Source organism: Macaca mulatta, chromosome X (assembly GCF_049350105.2).
Source record: "Macaca mulatta isolate MMU2019108-1 chromosome X, T2T-MMU8v2.0, whole genome shotgun sequence".
NCBI classification, from domain to species: domain Eukaryota; kingdom Metazoa; phylum Chordata; class Mammalia; order Primates; family Cercopithecidae; genus Macaca; species Macaca mulatta.
Window position 1 is genome coordinate 112,977,300 of NC_133426.1, and position 12,775 is coordinate 112,990,074.

The following is a 12,775-nucleotide window of genomic DNA, read 5'->3' on the forward strand; positions in this document are numbered from 1 at the left end:
AATTAAATAACCAAGTAAATCAATCTTAATGGTAACAAATTAATTTGTCAATTCACCTTGGCTTTTAGAGTATTTTATTTATATATCTTGATATATTTACATATCTTGATATATTTACATAAGTGCATTATGTGTTACTGAACATACCCACATCTCCTTGTTATATTGTTGCCAACCCTTTCATGGTGAGAAACTATGAAGCCCTGATAACTGTTTCTCTGAAGATTGTGAAAAAATCCGAAGCTCTATTTTAAAAAGTCCTAGTTACTCCAGAAATGTTCTTTACCAATTTTATGAACTTACTTTCTCCAAAGTTAGAGAATAAAGATCAAGAAATTTACCTTAAAGAGTGAGATATTTCTGGTATGCTGTGATGTGGAGAGTTAAAATATGAAAGGAAGAGGAGGAGGAGGAGAAAGAGAAGGAAAAGGAGAGGGAGAAAGAAAAAGAAAAGACTATGGCATAAAACCATCAGAATAGAGAATAGCTATAAACACAGTATCTAAAACATCCCCATGAAAATAATCATAATTAGATTTTTCCCTCCTTTCATTCAGCCCTCCCCTAGTCTCATGCAACAAATTCTTGTTCCATTTGTTTTGGAATCATGGTCTACCTCCTGAAGTCCCCTGCTTCTGGGCTGACATACTCTGGGAAATTTTGAATTTTGGGTCCTTTGTACAGTGCATTTCATTGTGGCTCTAAGGCTAACTTTCTTAGACCTGTATTTCATAATACCCAATCTTTGACCTGTAGTTTGTGACACATGCCCTTGTGACTATCACAATGAAAGATGCAAGACTGACAGGTTTGGGTTAATTTAGTAGAGTGATTGAATATATCAGATAGAAGAGCATGGATTTCCCTATATGGTATAATACATATATGGACCTAACCATGACCTTTTCTTGAGAACTTAGGTAATAATTATCATAAGTAAGTGTAAGTCAGTCGGTCTATGTTTTATGGACTGTGATTGACAAATCTATAGGGCTTTATAAATCTTCCTATAAAGTGTGGACCACAATTATCACTAAAAAGCAAAGAATAAGAACCTAGGAATGAAATCTTATAATGTACATCAATTTGTAAAATGTTATTGTGTCAGCATGTACACATGAATAAGAGCATGCTTATATCTATCTGAAAAAGATACAGTGAAACATTTATATCAATAGCCCTTTACCTATACAAAATTAATCTAGGAGAGGCTGATTTTCTTTTTTTTGATTTGGCAGTTTTTCCAAAATGTGTGTGTAAAAAAAGATAGTAGCTCTTCTAACACTGTAAATCTACTTCTAAAATAGCATGCCAAATATACCTAAGTATATTTTCATTCCTTATTTTATTAGGTGAGGGAGTATGCCTTTTGTGTTATTTTCTAGCCATCTGAAAACTGCCAAAGATGATTTGGGTGTATAAGACAATGGGACAATTTAGGGTTAAAGACAATTTAGGGTTAGGCCAGGCATGGTGGCTCATGCCTCTAATCCCAGAACTTTGGGAGGCTGAGGAGGGAGGATTGCCTGAGGCCAGGAGTCTCAGACCAGCCTGGTTGACATAGTGAGACCCCGTCTCTACAAAAAATAAATTGATAATTGATTAATCAATTTAGGATAAAATTTGGGGGAAGAAAATAACTAAAGAGACTACTAGAGGAAATCAGCTGCTTAATTAAAATTAGAAAATAGACACCTAACAGCAAGAAACAGTTTTATCCATGGATACCTCATTAACTATAGTGACAATGCAATATTTAAAATAAACATAGCAGCAAGAAGCACGACGATAAATAAAAATTTAGCTCTTCCTGAAATTAAGAGTCTGTGAGCACAAGAGGTAGCACAAAAGGATACGAATAACCTTGTGTGGATTGAAAGTGTACATGAAGGTGAGGCATATTAAACCTTTCGCCATCATGATAGAATATGTGAAATATAAATAATAGGTTTATGCCGGGCATGGTGGCTCAAGTCTGTAATCCCAGCACTTTGGGAGGCCAAGGCAGGTGACTCACTAGAGGTTGGGAGTTAGAGACGAGCCTGGTCAACATGGCGAAACCCCGTCTCTACTGAAAATACAAAACACCGGGCATGATGGTGCATGCCTATAATCCCAGCTATTCGGGAGGCTGAGGACTTGAGCCAGGGAGGCGGAGGTTGCAGTGTGCTGAGAAAGCACCATTGCACTCCAGCCTGAGTGACAGAGGGAAACTCTGTCTCAATAAATAAATAAATAAAATGATAATAATAAGTTTATATAACCTCATTGTGAGGTCAGATTACATATTCTAAAATCATTATTCATTTTAGTTATTTAATCCTCTTTATTGTTCCTAAACTACTCTTATTTAACTTAATATACCATCATATGTGTATATTTAAACACACACCCAAATACACACACATGAATACATATCATAGAAAGGTGTAAATATGAGCTTTAAAATACAATTAACCTCTCAACATATTAGTAGAGGATACATATACAATATTGATTTTACTATTTTATTTTGAGCTTTATACGAATACTTTTATATGTAAGAATCTAAATAAAAATTGTTAATTGGAATTTGGTACGTTTGGTGCTTTGTGTTTATGAATTCTGATTTTCTTAGGAATTGTCCAGATATCCAAAAAAATTTATTCATTATTTTCAAGGTCTCAAAGTCAATTACAGAACTAAGAAATTAAATTTAGGTTGACATTAAAGAAAAATACAATCACTGTTAGTATTAGAATTTTGGTTTCATGCAAGCCAGGCTTAGTACCTATGTGATAGGTTGACAGGTGCAGCAAACCACCATGGCACATGTTTACCTATGTAACAAACCTGCACATCCTGCACATGTACCCTTGAACTTAAAACAAAGAATTTTGGCTTTACAATATTACAGTGAAAACACTTACAGAGTCCAAATAGAATTACTGCATACCCACATATTTTGTGGCTTTACCTGAAGTTTGAGAGAACCAATAGTTTTGCAAAGACATGGCTTACTATAATTCAGTTTCTCATTATTACCTTAAACATTTAATGGGAGTAACTTTAGCTTACCTGAGCAGTGAAAACAGTACACAGAAAATTTAGCAAGTTCAGCTTAGTCTTTTTATGAGAAAACAATCCCAAACCATGCAAATGGCTTGGGAAAGGACAAGTGGGAAGCCTATGTGGGATGTGAGTGCCATAAAGCAGAGATGTCCACATATATTTTTATCACCACTGTAAAAAAAAAAAAATTGACATCTCCCAATTGTTCGACATTTTTATAAAATATATAATACATTACAGTATTTATCCGCATTTAACATATTTACAAGTAGAAGCTTATAAAATAAATCAAAATGAAAGAAATTGAATTTTAAACATTTACTTTCTATGTCCCACTGCATCATCTGGGTACCCATAGGTCTCTGTGGAGACCATTTCTCTATTACCAATTTAGATATTCCAGTCTGCTACTTAAAGCACTAAATGGTTCTCTCTTAACCTCTATAATGCTCAACTTTAGGCAAATCGTGCCAAAACAGTTCCCAAAATGTGAGTTCCAACTTACATTTCTGTAAAAAGTGTATGAACCTTCCAATTGCTCCTTATCCTTACCAATATTTGGTATTTTCACTATTTTATATTTTGGTATGTTTATGTTCTACAACCTTTTTTTTAAAAATTTATTTATTATTATTATACTTTAAGTTGTAGGGTACATGTGCATAACGTGCAGGTTTGTTACATATGTATACTTGTGCCATGTTGGTGTGCTGCACCCATCAACTCGTCATTTACATCAGGTATAACTCCCAATGCAATCCCTCCCCCCGCCCCAACCATTTTTTTAGAGCACTTTTTAATACCAAAGAAAATAAAACTAATGTCAACAATAATAAAAAAGCAACTCTTTAGAGTAGAGTCTTTTCATTCTGAATAGCAATATTTCTCAAGGTCTTGTGACTTTATAGAACACAGTTTATCAGTTCTCTGTTCTTGATGTTGCTGTATTTCAATAAACAATTATTCTTAGTATTATGTCCTTGTTACACATTAGCAGAATTTGTCCCAAATTTTGCAGAATTTTTCATGAACAGAAGTGGTTTTTATAGAATTGCAATATTAAGAAGCTTTGGGCTTTGAAATTATATCAGAGCTCTTGAGATAACTTGCTATTAGAAATCACATGAATAAACAAGTGGGACTACATCAAACTAAAGTTTCTGCACAACAAAGAAAATAGTCAACAGAATGAAAAGGTAACTCATGGAATGGGAGAAAATATTTGCAAACCATGCATCCAATAAGGAGTCAATATCCACAATTAGAAACTTATAAAATTAATACCCACAACAAGAAACTTATAAAATGCAATGTCAAGAAAAAACTAGCAAGTAACCTGATTTTAAAAATGAGCAAAGGACCTGGGTAGTAATTTTTCCAAAGAAAACGTACAAACAGTCAAAAGGTACATGAAAAAACTGTAGTTAATAATATGTAATGTATATTTGAAATTTGCTAAGAAAGTAGATCTAAAGCGTTCTCATCTCACACGAAATGGTAACTATGTGAGGTGATGGATATGTTAATTGGCTTGATTGTGGTAATCATTTCACAGTGTACACATATGTTAAATCATCACATTACTCATCTTGAATATATATAATTTTTGTCAATTGTACAAAGAAATCATATGAGACATTTCAAGACCAAACTAGACAGACATTAATCTGGGAGAGATCAAAATACTTTGTAGGTAAAAGAGCCTCAGGAGGAGGCACTGACCACCAGTTCCTTTTACTTCTATAAGAGCTAATCAAAATTTTCTTACTTGCCCAAAAATGCATTTCTATCCATTTTTGCCTTATTATACATTTTGAGGTAATTTCATGGGTGCAAAAAGTTTACAATTGTCATATATTAAAAACAATGAAGAAAATGTGGTAAAAATAAGTTGAATAGCAGATGAAACCAAAATTGTCAGTTTTATTAAGAGGGGAAGATAAATTGCAGGACTTTGCTTGTGAGAGTGAAATGATGAAGACGCAGAGAGCCCTCAAATTATGCTGCTTTGAGCTTTCTTCACAGTGAAGTAAATATCAGGAGTAGGTAAGGACGTTGGGAATTCTCTGCTTGTATTCTTTGCCCCTTTCTCTACTTTGTTGTTCATTTCTTAATTATTGAAATGTAAGAACTAGCTTGGGTATATTTTTGTTTATGCAATCATATGGGCAATCAAAAGCACTTGAAAAGCACTCCTAAGTTTGCAACTGATTTTTTAATTTGGCCTATGGTGATTTTACTCTTAATACTTTTTTTTTTTTTTTTTTTTCCGATTTCAGTATAATCACATTTTGTTTGAGGATTTTTCTTTGGAAATGACCTAAGGAAAGAAGTATAAGAAACTTGAATAAAAGGAGAGATATATTATGTCCCAGGTTCAGATTCAAAATTGTAAAGAATTAATTCTACCTAAAATAAAGTATTAATTCACTGTAATCCAAATTAAAATACTTAGCGTATTGTGTGTGTGTGTGTGTGTGTGTGTGTGTGTGTGTGTGTGTGTGTGTGTGAAGTTTGGCCAGTAGGTCTTAAATTTCCCAGAAATAAAGTACAAAAGAGGATCAGAAAAAAATACATGTAAGGAACATTTTAACCACAACTTTATTGTATGAAAAAAAGATTTGCTGCTGCTTCTTTTTTTTCCCCATGAAAACACCTATCCTAGGGGGTTGAATGGAAATTGAACAGACATAGGTTACCATTACACTTTAAAGTACTTTAAGAGGAACATTTCTTCCCTTTAACTGTATTTCGGTTTAAGTTGGTCATTTTTCTCCTAAATGAAGTAAGAACCTCGTGCTTTCCCCATCACGGAGAGGGGGCGGAGCATCCTCTAGGAGCTTGGAAGCAAGCTGCGCCCAGCCTGTCTTCGGGGAGGAGCTGCATTACACACAGGCTTCGGAGGCTTCCGTGGAGAAGCTTGGAGGTAATGGCTGTCGTAAATGCTAGTTATTTTCAGAGAGTTCTCGAAGATTTGGAATAAAGGTGAGAAAAGAAGAGAGTGCTGCTTAGGAATAACGGGAAAGGAGTGTCGTTTTGTGAAAGTCCCTGTTTCTGTGAGGGAATTAATATCTGTGTTTTGTGTTCCTTCAGATTATCTTAAAAGTCCACAGTCGGAGAGGTGGTAATCAACATTACACCTGCGGAAAAATATTCTTAAAGAGGTAGCAAAAGCTAACTTTTTAATAGAGCATTTTATGTTTCCATCAAAAGGCAGTGGTGGCTGAGATAAATGATGAAACAAAACTTGGGAGGTTAATTTTCCTTATTTTGAAAAAGGTTATAATAGTCTTAAATGGAAAATTAAATTGTTGGTTGGGTATGTTGGTTTTTTATATTACTTTGAATGTATTGATTGTGTTTCTAACAAATCTTACTGTTTTGGTGGAGTATGTTAGTAATTAAAAGTAATGAATAACTGTACAAATTCGAGTATCTCTGAGAATTAGTAGTTTGGTTATTAGTCAAGGGATACACAATAACTTAATATAATAGCTTTTTAAATAATGTGCAAAATATGATCTTTGTCTGTATTTCTACTTATCTGTCAAGAGAATTGTACATTCCTATTTGTACTGCAATAGAAAAAATCTAAAAGATCATAACAATAACAGACATACCTTAATATAATAAAACACAACAAACAATATACTTAGTAATAAAGGATGCCTGATAAAAAAGGACGTTAGGGGAAAAAGGAGGAAATTTTCCACTTCTTTCTTCCACATTTTACTTAGCATGTAGTTCCTATGTCAGCATAGAAACTGAGATGAGAACTTAAAATCATGGGGGAAAAGCTACTTTCCCCAAAATAGTGTAAACTCATATAAACAGGGAAAGGTGTTCAAATATGTGGCTAAATAAATGTCATTTCAAATAGTATATTCAAACATGTATGTGATGAGGAAAAAAATTAAAATGATTAGACTCAAATGTACGCCATGAACAACTCAGTTTGAGTACTGATGATGTGTATTTTCATCTTTAGATTTTTATGTACTTTTAGATTCTTTTGGAAATGATAGTGGAGCTGAAAAGGGAATAATCACTTTTGTTACAGACACTTGAGCGAATAGCTACACACACATTCCATTGTCTTTAGCTGCAGTAGGATTTTTCTGTGGGTCTGAGAAGGCTCATTACCTGATTGCTTGTGCTTTTCTTGCAATTCAACTATTGAGGCTATAGTCCAGACTCTGATTCAAGCAGAACATATTTATCTTTATACTCCTGAGGAATAATTCATAAAATGTTTTAAACATATTGTGATATAGTCATATAGTATAGTATAGTATATCTATAATGTTGAATACTACGCAGCTGTAAAAGGAATGAGCTAACTCTAAATGCAATGATTAGAATAAATGTCCAAGGTGGTTTCTAAAAATAAGCAAATTGAAGAATGGCCTGTATCATGTACTCCTATTTGTTTACCAAAAACAAAATGTGCATGCATTAGTACAGCGTATGCAATAAAAATCTGTAAATATACATACCACTTTATTAATTGGAGATATAAGTGTTCTTGTATCTCCACACATATCTCCAATTAATAGAATATTTTAACCTTCTATCTGTTACATTTCCCCATTTTAAAAATTTCATTTTGAAAAGAGCAAGCCTGAATAATTTTCATCAAGAGAAAAACAAAATTTTAGAAATGTGGAAAGAATTTTGTAAAGCAATTCACAAAAAGATGATATGGAAAATAATTATTGATATGGAAAGATGTTCAAATATATTACTGGAGGAATAAAGGGTCTAGTTTCAAAAAGCTTCCACATTGATAAGTATCTACAGAAAAAAATCTAGACATATACAGAGCAAACCGTTACATTTTGACCATTGTTGTGGAGATTTCCTTTCTTCTTTGGAAATCCAAAAGATGTAGAAATATATATACAATATGCATGAGATATATTATAATGAAAAATATTAAAACGAGAACATTATGATCCCACTTTTGTATAACACATGCACAGAACTCTTCAACTGAGAATGAAAAATTCTAGAAGCCTGAGTGTCTGCAGTTCTAGTTCTGGTCACAAGATGGTGCTTGCCAGGTTTCCTAAGCTTTGTCCAGGCAAATATTTTTATGAAGTGGACAAAGCAGTGAAATGTGTTTTGTATTAGCCGACTATGAGACAGCATGTAGAGTGTGATTGAAATTCCATTCAAAATATTGTAAATATCTAGAAGAAAAATCCCCACCAATAACTGACATAAAGATTCACACAGAAATCATAAAAAATGCTGCTACATAGAGTCTGGCCCATAGTAGAAACAAGTCAGTTGTTCTTTCCCTTCTCTCTTTTCTCCACCTCATAATTTTCCTGAAGGATATTATTTTAGCATGAATGAAATAACATAACTGACCCAGAGAGCATTTCATATTGTAATAACATGAAGGAAAACAGATGGCATCTACATTGCAGATGAGATTTCGCCTCATTCCTGTGTTTTGGAATGACATGCTTGTTAGAGTTTAGGTAGGGAAATTTATTTACACCTTTTCCATTTCGTTGGTTTGATTCCCTGCCAGCCGAGCCCCAGAAGGACAGTTCAACCACAGAAGTGCTGAGCCAGGTAAAGACCCTGCTGGACAAGCAGTTGGAGTGAGACTCAAGACAGCTGGACCACAGGACCAGACCCACCAGGATCCACGTGACAGTGGGTAAGACTCTTCCCATTTCACAAAACATTTCACGGTATAAACATGTTGAGAACTTGGAGAACAATGTATTTTGCTTCCTGCTCTACAGCCATCATAGCATTTTAAATTAAAAGCCACATTTCATGTAAGGATCATGATAGGTTGAGAATTTGGGGTATACTTCATTTTGTTTCCTGTTCTACAGCTATCATGTTTGTAATTAAAAGTCATAACTTCTAGTTTTCGGAAAGAATCTTATATATTATACCACTATGAAGAAATCATGCAAGAGGCTATTCAGGTGTCTCCCTGAGGACTGACTCTGTAGTCCTTGACAACTATGTTAGGTTGTCATACCATAAACTAGATAACATAGTTTTAAAGGTTTCTTAGAACCTGCTTAAGGTCTCACGACCTTCTTGAATCACCTGTACAGTCATGCATGGCTTAATGACAGGGACATATTCTGAGAAATGCTTCAACAGGCGATTTTATCTGAGAACATTACAGAGTGTACTTGCATGAACTTAGATGGTATAGCCTACTACACACTTAGGCTATATGGTATAGCCTATTGTTTCTATACCACAACCCTGTGTACCATGTTACTGTACTGAATACTGTAGGCAGTTGCAACACAATAGTATTTGTATATCCAAACGTATCTAAATATAGAAAAGTTACAGTAAAAATATGACATAAAAGACAAAAAACAGCATACCTGTATAGGGGAATTACCATGAATGGAGCTTGCAGGACTGGAAGTTACTTTGGGTGAGTCAGTGAGTGAGTGGTGAGTGAAAGTGAAGGCCTAGAACATTATGTACACTACTGTAGACTTGAACACTTAGGCTACAGTAAATTTATTAAAACAAATTTTCTTTCTTTAATGATAAATTAACCTTAGCTTATGGTAACATTTTACTTTATAAATGCTTAAATTTTTAAATCTTTTAACACTTTTGTAATAATACCTTAAAACACTAACACATTGTACAGCAGTAAAAAAAAAAAAAAAATAACTTATTTCTTTATATCCTTGTTCTATAAGCTTATTTTCTATTTTTGAAAATTTTTTATTTTTTTTGTTTTCAAACTTTTTTTTGTTAAACACCAACACACACATTAGCCTAGGCCTACGCAAGGTCAAGATCATCAACAACACTGTCTTCCATTTACACATCTCGTCCCACTGGAAGGTCTTCAGGGACAGTAACACTCATGGTGATGTTGTCTCCTAGAATAACAATGCCCTTTTCTGGAATACCCCCTGAAAGACCTGCTCTTTGGCTATTTGATAGTTAACACTTTTTTTTCTAAGTAGAAGGAATATACTAAAATAAGATTAAAAAGTATAGTATAGGAAGTACATAAACCAATAGCAGTCATTTATTATCATTATCAAGTATTAGGTACATCATATAATTGTATGTGCTATACTTTTATGCCACTATCAGTGTAGTAGGTTGTTTACACCAGCATCACCACAAACAGGTGAGTCATGAGTTGTGCTTCAGTGTTACGATGGCTGTGACCGACATCACTAGGCAACGGGAATTTTGCAGCTTTAGTATAATCTTACAGGAACATCGTCATATATGCAGTTTGTCATTAACTGAAATGTCACTATGCACCACATGACTATATTCTCTTAATATTTTGTAGTGGTTTGACAAACTTAATTCTTTCCCAGCAACCGTCACAAATCTGTGCCTCGTAACGTTGTGCTCTCAGTGAGATTGTTGATGCTGAGCCTCATTGTGTCCGTGAGCTCTCCTTTGGTTACCTTGGATAGACAGGGCAGTAGTGGCAGCTTAGAAAAGATTAGAACCCAGCATTCACTTATGATAACTCAGAGGGTTACAAAAGGTCAAATTATCCAAGAACAAAAACAATGTCCCTGATACCGCCAAAGCTCTTCCCACACAATTCCCTTTTTATTACACAACAGAGAAAATAACGATGGGATATTGCGTTTGTGTTATACTTCTCTTTTTTGTACCCCCCCAAATATATTCCACATATCTAAAACCACCTATCTGATACCCATTATTCATTCTTCTGACTTGTATCTTGTCTATATTCTGATCGTCTACCTTCGTCCTACTTACGAAAGTAAATTTTTTATGTGATCTCTTTTCTTCTTTGCCATGTTTTAATGCAATCCAATTATCACCCATTGAAAATACTTTATTCAAGCTACTTTGTGAAGGTTCAGGGGGATAAAAGAGGCTACAACAGACCAGAAACGTTTACTATCCCCAGAGCAATAGAATGAGCCTTCTTAAAAAACAAAAACAGAAACAAAAACAAACAAAAAAACGGCTTTTCTAGACAAGTAGGTAGCTAAAACTCTTTTTATTATTATATTTTTAAATATATTAATGGCTTAATATTTAATATTTGGACAATCTAGGTTAATATAGAGATACAGGTGACCCATGCATCCTTGCTGACTATGCTATCTAGGATATGGGAGATGACAACCTAGCATTGTTGTCAAGGATTGGAAAGTTTTCTCTCCACTGAGCTAATAAAGGTTTCAAACCCGCACTGTCTGATTTTTTGGCTGGCTGTCTGAAAACTTAAGAAACATAACCCTGTCATAATGCCTTGGTGATAAACTCTTAAAAGCTAAACACTGGGTCCTGCCAACAGAAATCCGTATCTGACCAAAGAACTCTGTGTCATTTTAAATTTGGTTACCAGGAAAATTTTGACCCAGGCTGACCCTTCCGTTATGAGTCTCTGAAAGAATGATGGCTTCTTTCTTTAGAGTCCCCAACGCAGACAGTTTTCTTTTTTTCCATTTCATCATTACAGGAAGAGATGTGTCAAATGCAGCTCTGTGTCTCTAACCTAAATAGCGAGAATGTGGCAGGAGATGTGTTTACCCACTCACTGTGATAATAAATGGGGCTATGAGGGCCTCACCAACTTTACCTAGTTTTATGATTTTTTATAACATTATCTTAAGAGACCTAAACCTCAGAATCATTATCCATTAGCAATGTGTAGGTTTTAATGCTTCCTGGGAAATAACACCTGAACGTTAAAGGCAATAAAAGTCTAAATTTAAAGCTTAATTTTGTGAGTATGTTGCGAATAAAAAAGCCCAGCAAAAGAGGATAAAAATGCAACTTTCCCATACTGAATTGGCAGCTGCAAACCGCAAAGCACAGGAGCAAGGAATTGCCAATTGTTAATGAGGGTAGAATGAAAATGGCACTTCTCTGTATAACAAATGATTTTCAACCCCTATCCAGGAATCACCGTATCTGAAAGGGAAGTTGCTGCCAGGCCCTATAACACATAAGATACTTCTCATAACTGATCTAAGGCCAAGTGAATGCTATCATGCAGATACGGTCAGTGCAAAAGCATAGTGCAGGCCGGGAGTGGTGGCTCACACCTTGTAATCCTAGCATTTTGGGAGGCTGAGGCAGACAGATCACCTGAAGTCAAGAGTTTGAGACTGGCCTGGCCAACATGGCAAAACCCCATCTCTACTAAAAGTACAAAAATTAGCTGGGTGTGGTGGCACATGCCTGTAATCTCAGCTACTCAGGAGGCTGAGGCAGGAGACTCACTTGAACCCAGGAGGCAGAGTGAGCCGAGATTGTGCCACTGCACCACAGCCTGAGTGAAAGAGCAAGACTGTCAAAAAAAACAAAAAAAGAAAGAAAGAAAGAAAAGAAAAGAAAAAAAGCATAGTACATGAAAATACATTTTAATTTGTGTGGGAATGTAGATGGATGTAAGAGATAGAAAGAGGTCAAGGATAGTAAGTATGGTAGTTGCCGAAGATGGTTGTAGTTCACCAATATGTTCACAGAGACGTGAGACTAAGCAATACTCACGCTGGGGTTATTTCTTTAATTAATTAATTTATTTATTTATTTGAGACAGAGTCTCGCTCTGTCACCCAGGCTGGAGTGCAGTGGCGCGACCTTGGCTCACTGCAAACTCGGCCTCCCGGGTTCATGCCATTCTCCTGCCTCAGCCTCCTGAGTAGCTGGGACTACAGGCACCCTCCACCGCGCCTGGCTAATTTTTTGTATTTTTAGTAGA

At 35.1% G+C, this 12,775-nt stretch overlaps 1 protein-coding gene across 2 annotated transcripts in view; it reads left to right on the forward strand.

The window, feature by feature from the left end:
• The first annotated feature begins 5,916 nt into the window (after positions 1-5,916).
• Positions 5,917-12,775, forward strand: part of PWWP3B (PWWP domain containing 3B) — a 28,598-nt gene continuing 21,739 nt past the window's right edge. The window contains exons 1-3 of one of the 2 annotated variants that reach the window (XM_015127952.3): positions 5,917-6,036; positions 6,145-6,215; positions 8,594-8,725. The gene's annotated coding sequence lies outside the window, so the exon portion shown is untranslated. The remainder of the gene's footprint in view (positions 6,037-6,144; positions 6,216-8,593; positions 8,726-12,775) is intronic. The other variant, XM_015127955.3, reaches the window with a different exon arrangement.